The sequence below is a fragment of the Nicotiana tabacum genome, chromosome 7, assembly GCF_000715075.1.
Source record: "Nicotiana tabacum cultivar K326 chromosome 7, ASM71507v2, whole genome shotgun sequence".
NCBI classification, from domain to species: domain Eukaryota; kingdom Viridiplantae; phylum Streptophyta; class Magnoliopsida; order Solanales; family Solanaceae; genus Nicotiana; species Nicotiana tabacum.
In genome coordinates, this window is record NC_134086.1 from 164,583,130 (window position 1) to 164,595,166 (window position 12,037).

The window sequence follows — 12,037 nt, forward strand, 5'->3', positions numbered from 1 at the left end:
CCTATAAATACCTTTTATACTTTATAGCCAAATATCTAATTATAGTTACATCCTATATTTAAGGCACCATATATGCTAAATAATATTTCTTTCTCTCCTTTTTAGTCTTTTCTCTCACATAATCACAGTAAAATTGACTAACCACGTTCTCTCTCTCTTCTTGCATACACTTTACTCTTTCTCCCTCAACCCACAATTCATACCTCTTCTCCTACCCAAATTCTCTAGTTCTCCTCCATTATCACTCCATTACAATCGCTTAGGGTAAGTTTAATTCGTTGATTTTGATAGACGAAGAGCAATTGGTTCAACTGTAGCGGCTCGATTCTGCTTGGCAGTGGTCATCGAAGTAGGGTTCACAGCTTTTGCGTAATTCATGGATTCGTTTGTGGGATTTGAGGGCTGAGGATTGTTTGTAGTTGTTGTAGGAGGTTGGGAGATGTGTTAGGGGGCTGACCAGCCGGAATTAATGGCTGGCCGCCGGCCGGCGAAGCCATAAGGCTGTTTCTCTCTCTAGATCGCCCAAATCGCCTATTTGTATTCAGTTGTATTCGAATGTATATTTCAGTTGTATTCACATGTATTCAGTAGCATTCATTTATATATTTTAGATGTATTAAAAAGTTATGTGTATTCTCTTGTATTCAGTTTTAATCAGTTGTATTTAACTATTTTATTCAGCAGTAGTTAGTTGTATTCAAGTGTTTTATACAACTGTATTAAGTTGTATTCAGTTGTAGTTAGTTATATTCAATTATTTTATTCAGCAGAAGTTAGTTGTATTTTGTTGCATTCAAGAGTTTTATTCAGCTATATTCAGTTGTATTTTGTTGTATTCAAGTGTTTTATTCAGATGAATTAAGTTGTATTTTGTTGTATTCAACTGTATACAGTTCTACTCAACTGTATTATTCATATGTATTTCTCTTTATTCAGCTATAATCTTTATTATGTATCTTTCAAATACAGATTAATGAGGGATCGTTTTAGTTCGTTGAGTTAAATTAGGAGAATATCATGTGATTTGATTTCCTTCTGTTTTTAACCAGTTTAACCTTCCAGATTTTGCGAAGATACGTTACTGTATTTAACGTTAATGCCGCTTGAATACAGCTAAATACATGTCAAACTTAGCAGGAATTCCAGTTTTTACGCCTATTTTTTTTGTTGTATTAATGAATACAACAACTTGAATACATGAAATATATTGTATAAAAACATAAAAGGTATCTATAACACGTAATATAACAAAGAGTATCTATAAATGACTAATTAGACCTAAAAGATGGTGCTTTATGAAAAATTCTCTTAAAAAATTACTGGAGCAATATTTTCAGGGAAAAACTAAGCCCAATGCAGAAAAAGTTTGGAATGAAATCACTGTAAACTTCTTTGTTCGTTCGCTTTAGGATGATAAAAACACCAAACCACGACAATAGCATAAATTAATATGCATATTGTCTAGACGTCTGGCCGTACAAATTGCATAGTACAATAAATAAACATTTAAGGTATTACTCAAATATAGAGTATATTAGAACAAAAATTAATTTAAAGTGATCTCGATATGATCAACCTCTTGACCTAAAATTATAATATTTCTTGATTAACTCAGTTAATCAGGGAAAAATTGTATGCCCATGACTTGGGTGGCCATGGAAAGTCCAAGACCTGTGATATTTTTAACATCAGCTTGGCCTCCATTAGATGAAGAAGCTCCAAGAAAAAAAGCAGGAGTATTTGATGACTCAATAAATAATTTCTGCATTTGCTTTGTAACACTTTTTTTGAGTTCCTCCATTCCTAATTTCAACTGTTCCAATTCAGCATGTCCAAGTTCATTTACTGGCCTTTCCCACCAATTCTTTCCTATTTTTGCCTTGTTAATTTTCACAAGTTCAACTTCATGTTTTTTTCTCAAACTCCAATTGATTAAGAATCTCCAAGAGCTGCTTATTCAATTCGCGAACATTTGCATTTCTATGAGCCTCAACAAGTTGACAAGTTGTAGAAGAAGAATTTGCAGTAGTGCTACTAGGAATATTATGAGTAAGGAAACGACCGATAATTGACTTAATATTAGGATGACCAAAAGAGAAAACTTTATGGCCAGGAGAAAAAACAATAATGGATATTTCAACACCACAAAATGTACAAAGTTCACTAGCTTTTTTGAAAAGTCCATAACCCGTTTTGAGAAGGTTACAAGAAGGTTGCTTTCTTTTGACATTTTGGTCATTTGAATCTTTTGTCTACCTTTGCTCATCTTTCTTGCCATAGCTAAAGTAAAATTTAATCTCTTCTTCCTTATGTAGAAGAGAAACTTATATAGCTTTTGTTGGTTTGGTCCAATTCAGGGAAAATTGTTGAACAACTTATTTTCATGGATTTTGTGAGATATGTGATTATTGTTTCCATTTGATTCCATGATTTGAGTTCTCAAATTGGGGAAAAAAATTATTTCTCTTCAACGATGTGCTAGCCATTCATGTACATGTGCGAAAGTTCAACGAAACTCTACGAACTTAGTCGATGAGGTTTCTTGAAAATTTAATTTTTCCAACTGGCTTGTAACTGAAACTCGAGAATCTTTAGATTTGTTGATTTTTGTGAACAAAATGCATCATTACAATTATAATTAAAGTATAAAGTAAATACCTTACTAAGTTTGTGGCGAAGGCCTACCAAGCCATTATTCTCTGAATTTCGACAAGCAATTGTTCCACACATTGTACATGTGCGTATTTTGAAAAAGGAAAAAAAAAGGAAAAAAGGATTTCATTAACTATATAACTTGCTAATATATAAAGTGAATAAGGTTTCGAGTACTAACTATTATAGGAGAACGAATCTTTTTAGTTCGTCTACGAGGCCGAGAACATGATTTATTTCTTCTTGTAATTTGTTTTGCCTGTTGTATGGCAGGAATTGATTTTTCAATCATTTTAGTTCCTCTTACAATAACTTTCTTCCTTTCTCCTAACTTTGTTTTGCTTTTGTACAGTCGGATTTGATATTGCTTATGTGTCCTTTTACACTGTACACATATTCTGTTTCTTTCCCTAAATATTGTTTTTTGACTTTCATTACGACTTCTCTGTACTTGAGAAAATGTTAATTTGATGTGTCTACAACTACTTTTTATCAATACTTTTTTGAAGATATAACTAATAAAGTTTGAGTAACTGCGCAAAACGATCAAATGAAATAGGAATTGGATCAACTAAATAATTTATTTTTCTGATTAATTTATTTTTTGCACGTCAATGATTTAGGCGGGTAGTATTTTAGATTACATCGAAAAATTGATCGCTTAAATCATGAAGGGAATCTAAATCAAAATAATATCTTTAGGTTTCGTTTGTGATCAAGTCCTTCCTCTCGACTATAGAACTTATCAAGGTAAAAAGTTCATTTGAAATCATAATCACATATCATTATTTCTCGTCATACCAAGCATCTAGCTCAATCCCGTCCAAATTCTCTTTGTCATCATCCATCCCGGGCGTGCCGGGGTCATAGCCGCAAGCGGCACGAGTTGCCCGTGCCTTAACACGTGCATCCTCAAACTCCGCCTCAAAAGATTTTTCGGCCACCATCAAACCCCTATATATGTCAATATAAGCCTCAGGATGGACCCACTTCTCGTACAAGTCTTGTGGAACGGAAGGATATGTGGAAGCATGAGAGGTAGATGGCTGAGCCTGCTGCTGTGCATTCTCCGCCTTGAGGACGGTTATCTGCTCGTTCAAATCCAGGACTTCCCCTTCCAACCCGCCAATACGCTCTTCAAGCCTTGCCTCTTTAATAGCAGAAGTCTCTGCTTCACTAGCTCACTCTGATCTGAAGACACGGAGGGTGCCCGCTAGCGTCGCCGCCTTCGCCACAGCAGCCGATCTAGCTCTCTTAATTCGCTCCAACTCCGCAGCTCTGGCAGCTAGCTCATCCCTTAAGCCGTTAGCTACAGTTTTGCTCTGCTCAAGCTCAGCACATAAGGACGTCACCTGACCTTGGAGGTCGACACACTCGGCCATAACCCCCTTGCTCACCTCAAGCTTATAATTTTTGGTCCTTAATGTCTCTTCGAGCTCGCTGCACCGGCAATAACCCTTATGAGCTCATCATCCTTTTCTTTCAACTCCTCATTCTTATTCCTCAGATCATCACAGAGAGTTGGGAACAAAGCATCCTCACCAAGCATGCAAGCTAGGGCCTTGTGTTTGGTATGACACTCTCTGTATTTTGCCTCCATCTTCTTATAGAGAGCAGTCCTCTTCTCCTCCCGAAGGGTGCTCTCAATCTCCAGGATGAGAGTCTAATAAACAGACAAAGAAGGGTCAGCAAAGGCAAATAACGTAGAGGAAAAAAAAATTGAAACGCTAAGAGAAGACTTACTCGCAGGGCCATCTCGGAAATGCCTAACGACAGGTTCGCATCCTTCAATGTCTGCAAGGTCCTATTCTCGGACTCCGTGCATAAGGGGGCCAAAGCCGAAACCACACTTCGAGTTGACCAACAAGTTGAAATACAAGGGGATGGCAATATTTCGAGTGGACCCTTCGATCCTCACCTCCACTCGAGTAAATCTCTCCTCGAAAGCCCGTACCTCCTCAGGGTCGATATCAGAACCGGACCCGTCATCCTCCACAATGACCATTTTTACTCTGCCACCAGCAGATCAAGAGCCAACCTTGGCTGCCCCTAGTATATCCCTTTCCACAGCAGCCTCCATCATCTCCAATGGCCTATCTTCGGCGACAACGTCTGGTGGAGGAGCGGTCCCCACAGCTGAAGGGCACGCCGCTTCCACGTCCGTAATTATTGCCCACTCAGGCATAACCACAGCCTCTACTCGTCGCCTTATCAACGATGTCGTTTCCTTCTCACCGGGGAAATATTCGTCCATTAAATAAAACATCGGGCAGACAGGGACCTCCACTGATGAAGTGGCCGTCTGACAACCAGGCTCGATTAAAATCGGAGTATGGGAAGAAGTATTTCACGCAGACTCAGCCAACATAAACTGCATCCCCGTCGAAGCAACCGCCTAGCGAAATGTGGGGATAGGAGACTTTGCCTTCTAAGAAGTTCTCCAACTTGGCATCAATAGAAAAGCATAAGCGACAGAAAGAATCACACTACAACAAAGAGCGAAGTAGTTATGAGAGAAAAACCTGACTTACCGGTCGAAGGCTTAAGCCCGAGCCTCTTATTGAAGGACACCTAGTCATGGATCCCTACGGTGTGAGGCAAGACGCGAGTCACTCAGTCACTGATAACGACGACTAAAGAAGGGGGTTACTTCTCAGCTACAAAAAGAAAAACAACGTAGCAAATCACAAAACACGAAGATGAGGGAAAGAACGTACTCCAAATGATGACACTTACGAGAAATATTCCATTGTTTAGGAAATTTGCTAGGGTTCGCCACTACATGCTCGGTTTTGATGAAGAAGTAATGAGCCAAAAACCAATGGTTCATCCTATCATCCATCCCCGCCACCAACCATTTTTTTCCGTGGTGGCGGATGTGAATCATCGTGCCCTTATGGAAGCTCGATCCGAAGAGGTGCAGTAGATGACGAATAGAACTTTGCAGCCGGCCAGCCCTATAGACCTCAGAGGCGTTCGGATTGATGCAGGCAACCGTTAGTGGCACTAGAATCGAAATGACAGGGACTCGAGGAACGAGGGAACGCATCGGGAAGATGCGCAATGATGGCGCATGCGACGTGACATCATCCTGCACCAACCCCATGACCCACGAATCTCAGAGCGACACATTATTATTTATGCTATGGACGCCTCTACTCGATCACCACGCTAAAATGTTTTTTCACAAATCGTCGACTGAAAAGGTCCGCTCATCGGGGCCGATCGTTAAGTGAGAAGACTGTATTTTGATTTGGGCGGATAAGCCGAGGTCGACCAAAGCCCAACAACGAGCAGTCGCTGAGTAAGCCGTAAAGGCTGAGGTCGAGTAGCGAAGAGTAGGAATAACGGCTAGTGTAGTCTTGGAACTAGTGACAGGAATATTCTCCTGAATATTCTCCTTGTTGTACTTTTTAGGGTTTTTAGGGAATATCTCATATAAATAGAAAGAGAGGGAAAAGAAAAAGGACACGTGAGATTGATTCTGAAAATACTGTTGTAAGAAGTTGACTCTTGAGAGAGAATAAAGTATACCTTTCCATAGTGATTGATTTTATCGATTATTCTTTCTCTCCACTCACACGATCCAAGAAAGCATTGTTCATATTCTTATTCACTGCCATATTCCGTTATCAGGAGGAAGAATCTTCCACATCGGCCGATATTTGGGCGAATTGTTCTTTCTATTTACATTTGTTGCCACTTTCCATATTTATTGCTCATCATTCATTCTTCGTTTATTCCCCAAGGCATGCATTTAATGATTTAGTATTCGATTATGGGCATTAAGTAAACGGTATCACTTCAACACTTAGCTAGATCTAAGAATTATTATGTTTGACTATGATTCACCTTTCACCTCAGTTATCTTTTAGTTAGTTTAACAAATAGTACTATACTTTTTGGTCAAACAAGGTGGCTCCACCACTATTTACCTGTTGAGATGACTTATTGATCACGGTCTTACTACGTACACTAGTGGTGGCAAAATGAATCAAAAAAAAAATAGTCAACCACCCATATTATCCACTAAATAATGGATTGGATAATGAACTTTTTATAAACGAGTCAAATATAGATAAAAACTATATTATCTATTTAGAAAATGGATAATCAATAGGTTTAACTATTACATTTGTAAGACCTTAACTTGCAGTTTCTCAAGTTTGAGAAAAACTAGAAATTCTCCCAAATGCGATCATATTTATGAAGTCATGGATAATATGATTAACTCGTTTTTTATCAGTATTAAATATGGGTCGGATCGAATAATTTATCAATTTTTTTACTATCCGTTTTCGACACGTCCCATATTCGACTAGACCCGCCCGTTTGCCACCTCTAGCGTACACCACCCATCCTTGCACAAGCTTCTCAGTATGAACCTTTGAAAATCTGGTCTGGAGTGCGCCAAGGGAGCCTCCTATGTCCTATTCTTGGGTAGAAGTTCTCATATATAGGGTTTGGGACCTTTGGGTTTGGGGCACAGTCCTCCTATGTATTGTTTTTGTTTGTTTGGGTATTTTGCTTTCATATCTAATTAAATCTAAAAAATTCCCACTTACGAGAAATTCCAACGATGATGCGTGCCCCTCAAGTACTATAAATATTTTTTCTTATTCTCTTTTCCTATTAAAGATTCTAGTTTTCCAATTAGTAACAAAAATTATGGGAAGTATATTTATATATTTAAAGATTCTACTTTTCCAATAAGTAACAAAGTTACGGAAAAGTTTCCGTTTGTTTTTTAAATTTTCCTAGAACTGCGTTCCATATTACAGTACTTTCCAAATTAAAACCCAATCATGTTCCTACAACTACAACTAAAACGAGTAACTAAATCTTTTTCGATTCTTGAATGGTAATTTTTTTTTGATTTACAGACCAAACAACTCTTCTATAAATTATTATACATCAACAAGTTCTCAATTTACGAAGCCAATTAATCTTCTTCTTTCTTCTACCATGAACACTACTATTAACACCATGAAGAAAACTCAAGGACCGAGAAAAATTGCAATCAAGCCAATAGACAACCAAAACAGCAGGCATGTTACTTTCTCCAAATGGCGTTTAGGTCTTTTCAAAAAAGCTGGCGAACTTTGCATCTTAAGCGGTGCAGAAATCGCTATTCTTGTTCAATCTTTAAAACGATAAAGTTTTTTCGCTTTCGGTTATCTCAATGCTGATGTCGTTATCGACCGTTATCTCACCGGAAAATCCTCCTCCTCCTCCTCATCCACCGTCAATAAACTCAATGTACAACAGAACAATCAATACTATTCTCAGATTTGTAGAGAATTGGAGGTTAAGAAGAAAAAAAAGGAGATTACTGAAAATTCAAAGATTGTGAATAATAATAATAATAATGAGGTATTTTGGTGGAATAAATCAATTGATGAGATGGGAATTGAGGAACTTGAAGAATTTATGGGTGCATTGGAAGAATTGAAGAAGAAAATAGCAATGAGAGCTGATGAATTGAGTATGATTAATGGTTCTTCAGTAGTGCCAACTACTTCAACTTTGAATAATAATATTGCTAGATTTGGGGCTGAAGATCAATTCTTGAATCAGGCCACTATCGACTATTGTTCTTCAATTGTTCCTTACCAATTCAATCAACCAGGAGATGTGTCACGACCCCAACCTCGGTCATGATGGCGCCCAACACACTGCTAGGCAAGCCCGACCATTCAACAACAATATCCCAAATTCTTATTCAGATTATAGATAAATATCACAGAGAATTACTAAGTCATTACTTCAAGTTTATAAATAATAAAAAATCTGCGAAAATTCAATTAAAATACCACACCATAGCCCAATAGAATCCGGTGTCACGAATATGAGCATCTAATACAGAATATCCACCTATTACAAGTCTGTCTAGGAAAAATGCGGAATAGAAGATAGAGATAGAGGGGAGAGATCAAGGCTGCGAATGCCATGCAGCTACCTCAATACTCCCGGATACTGCTGTTCAGCTAAACAAATCCTCACTCAGCCTGTGGTGTACCTGGATCTGCACGCAAGGTGCAGAGAGTAATGTGAGTACTCCGACCCAGTGTGTAATAAATATAAATAATGGCTGAAAGCAAGAAAACGCGTAAAGGTACAAAGCATTCTATACAGAAGTAGTAAAATCACTTAAAACAGTAATTCAGTGAGATATCAATGAAATCTCTTTTAAAACCAGTAAACACAGGTAATTTGGCAGTAATTAACAAGTAGAAATTTGCCCCTCGGACTCAGTATCAAAATAACAAGTAGAAATCTGCCCCTCAGACACCGTATCAGTCACTCAGTACAGTATCAGCCCCTCGGGCTCACTCTCAGAACAGTATCACTCATATCAGCCCCACGGGCGTAGTATCAATCACTCAGCATAATGGGTACCCACGCTCACTGTGGGTGTGCAGACTCCAGAGGGGCTCATAGAGCCCAAGTGCAATAATACTCATAAGGCCTGAAAGCCTTCTCACATCACTCATAAGGCCTGAAAGCCTCCTCACATCACTCATAAGGCCTGAAAGCCTTCTCACATCACTCATGAGGCCTGAAAGCCTCCTTACATCACTCAAGCCACCACGTGGCGTAAATAGTGTCACAGGCCCTCTGCCTCATATCACTCAACATATCCTCACATATGGCCCTCGGCCTCACTCAGTCCACAAATCATCATAAGCCCCTTGGGCATTTGTAAAACAGTAGTTCTCAGCCCAAAAATATCATTTAAGTTTCAAATCTGTATAAAGTGGCTGAGTTTGTAAAACAATAATTGTCAATAGGACTGAGTTCAAATACAAGTCAAAACAGTGAGGAAATAGTGATAAAAATTCCCGAAAGATTCAAACAATTGGCATGAAGCCCAAATATGGCAAACATCCTAAATCATGATGATAACAAATGTAACGACCCGACCGGTCTTTTTGAGATTCTGCACTTCGCTCGCCAGTTCTTGGGCATTACTTGCCCCATGTGGTGTATTATGACTTATGTAAATCATTGGTGTTGGGTTTCAGGTTAATCAGAATGAATTTGGAAGAATAGTCTCAGTTGAAAGCTTTGAATTTGAAAGGTTTGACCAAAAGTTGACTTATGTGTAAATGATCTCGGATCAGAATTTTTATGATTTGTCTAGATCCATTAGGTGATTTATGACTTAGGAGTGCGATCGGAATTGGTTTTGGAGGTCCGGTGTGGAATTTGGCTTGAATTGGCGAAAGTAGTATTTTAGCGAATTCCGGTTGATAAGTGAGATTTTGATCCAAGGGCCGGAATGGAATTCCGAGAGTTTCTGTAGCTTTATTATGTGATTTGGGATGTGTGTGCAAAATTTCATGTCATTCGGAGGTGATTTGGTCGGGTTTTTGATCAAATGCGTATTTCGGAAGTTTTTGGAAAACTTAGGCTTGAATTCGATGTGAATTGATGATTTTGATGTTGTTTGAGGTGTTTTGTTGATTGGAAAAGTTTAAATGATGTTATGAGGTGTGTTGGCATGTTTGGTCGGGGTCACATGAGGCTCGGATAAGTTTTGGAAGAGTTTTTGGAAGATTTTTGCCGTTTTGAGCATAAGCACGTAATGATCCAAAGGTCCATTTTTAGTTCTCGAGATTGAAATTTGATTTCGAGACTTCCTAAATTTTGATAATGAATTATAGGACTGATCTGAAAAGTTTGGTCTAATTTCATCAAGTCGCGATTGGGTTTTTGACGCGAAACATCTGTTAATTGTTTAACGAGCGAAATGGATATCGCACTGAGCAAATGAGCTCCGAATTGAGTTTAGAATGAAGGTATATGTTTGTATCATTATTTGTGACTCATAGGAACAAGAATCATCAAATTCCGAGGTCCCAGGCCCGATAAATGAATTTTGAGTAAAAATTATTTTCTGAAAATATTTAAGGAAAATAGAAATGAAATTTGATTAGAAAGTGATTATATCGGGTCCGTATTTTAGTTCCGGTGCCCGTTACAGATCTTATGTATGGTTTAAGTACTTTTTGTAAAGTTTGGTTGAAAACGGACGTCATTTGACGTGTTTCGGACTCAAAATGGAAAATTTGATATTTTATGAAATTTGAAAGAATTGTTGGATTTTAAAGCTTAATTCATGGTATATGACGTTATTTTGGCGATTTTATCGCACGGTTAAATTCGTAGGATGTTGTTGAGTTAATGCATATGTTTGGTTAGTAGCCCCGAGGGCTCGGGAGTGTTTCGGAGTGATTTCGGACTTAGGAAAATTTGGAGAAAAATTGCAGAAATAGTACCCAGTGAACAGTAACCGCGCGTGAACAATGCAACACTTTTTCTTTTCACTAAAATGGCTCTAACTCCATCATACGAACTCGGAATTTGAGGATTCTTATTCCTATGAGTCACAAATAATGATACGAACATAGTCCTTCAATCGAAACTCAATTCGGAGCTCGTTTGCTCAGTGCGATATCCATTTCGCTCGTTAAATAATTAACTCATGTTTCGTGTCAAAAACCCAATCGCGACTTGATAAAATTAGACCAAACTTTTCAGATCACTCCTATAATTCATTATTTAAATTCTGGAAATCTCAAAATAAAATTTCGATCTCTAGAACTAAAAATGGACCTTTGGATCATTACATGCTTATGCTCAAACGACAAAAATCTTCCAAAAACTCTTCCAAAACTTATCCGAGCCTCATGGGACCCCGACCAAACATGCCAACATAATTCATAATATTATTCAAACCTCTTCCAATCATCAAAATACTTCAAACAACATCAAATTACCCAAAACTCATCGAATTCAAGCCTAATTTTCTAAAAACTTCCGAAATACACTTTCGATCAAAAACCCGACCAAACCACGTCCGAATGACCTGAAATTTTTCACGCATATCCCAAATCACCTAACAAAGCTACAGCATCTCTCGTAATTCCATTCCGACTCTCGGATCAAAATCTCACCTATCAACCGGAATTCGCCAAAATACTAACTTCGCCAATTCAAGCCTAATTCTACACCGAACCTCCAAAATTACTTCCGATCACTCCTAAGTCACAAATCATCCCCCGAAGCTAACCGAATTATCGGGTTTCAAATCCGAGCCCTCTAACACGTAAGTCAACGTCCGGTTGACTTTTCCAAAACAAATCTTCCTTAAAGAGACTAAGTGTCTCATTTCCTACTAAAACCAATCCAAATCAACTCGTTCACACCCAACACTGATAATGAAGCATAAAGAAATAGGAAATGGGGAAAACGGGGCGGTAAATCACGAGACGACGGGTCGGGTCGTGTCACGACCCAAATCCCGAACCTGGTCGTGATGGCGCCTCTCGTGAAGACAAGGCCAGCCAGCCTAACCCAATTCGTCCTTTTAAATAGTTAT

At 38.4% G+C, this 12,037-nt stretch overlaps 1 long non-coding RNA gene and 2 pseudogenes across 2 annotated transcripts; 1 reads left to right on the top strand and 2 right to left on the bottom strand.

Moving 5' to 3' along the window:
* Positions 1–1,615: 1,615 nt before the first annotated feature.
* Positions 1,616–2,278, bottom strand: LOC142162406 (agamous-like MADS-box protein AGL62; annotated as a pseudogene).
* Positions 2,279–3,244: 966 nt separating this feature from the next.
* LOC142161918 (uncharacterized) lies at positions 3,245–6,138 on the bottom strand. Of its 2 annotated transcripts, XR_012693671.1 has the most exons (4): positions 5,389–6,138; positions 5,184–5,309; positions 4,396–5,096; positions 3,245–4,315 (listed from the first exon to the last, which is right to left on the bottom strand). It is a non-coding gene; the product is annotated as an uncharacterized LOC142161918 (long non-coding RNA). The 2 variants fall into 2 exon arrangements; XR_012693670.1 differs by having other exon boundaries at positions 4,396–5,309.
* Positions 6,139–7,638: 1,500 nt separating this feature from the next.
* Positions 7,639–8,313, top strand: LOC142162407 (agamous-like MADS-box protein AGL62; annotated as a pseudogene).
* Positions 8,314–12,037: the final 3,724 nt, after the last annotated feature.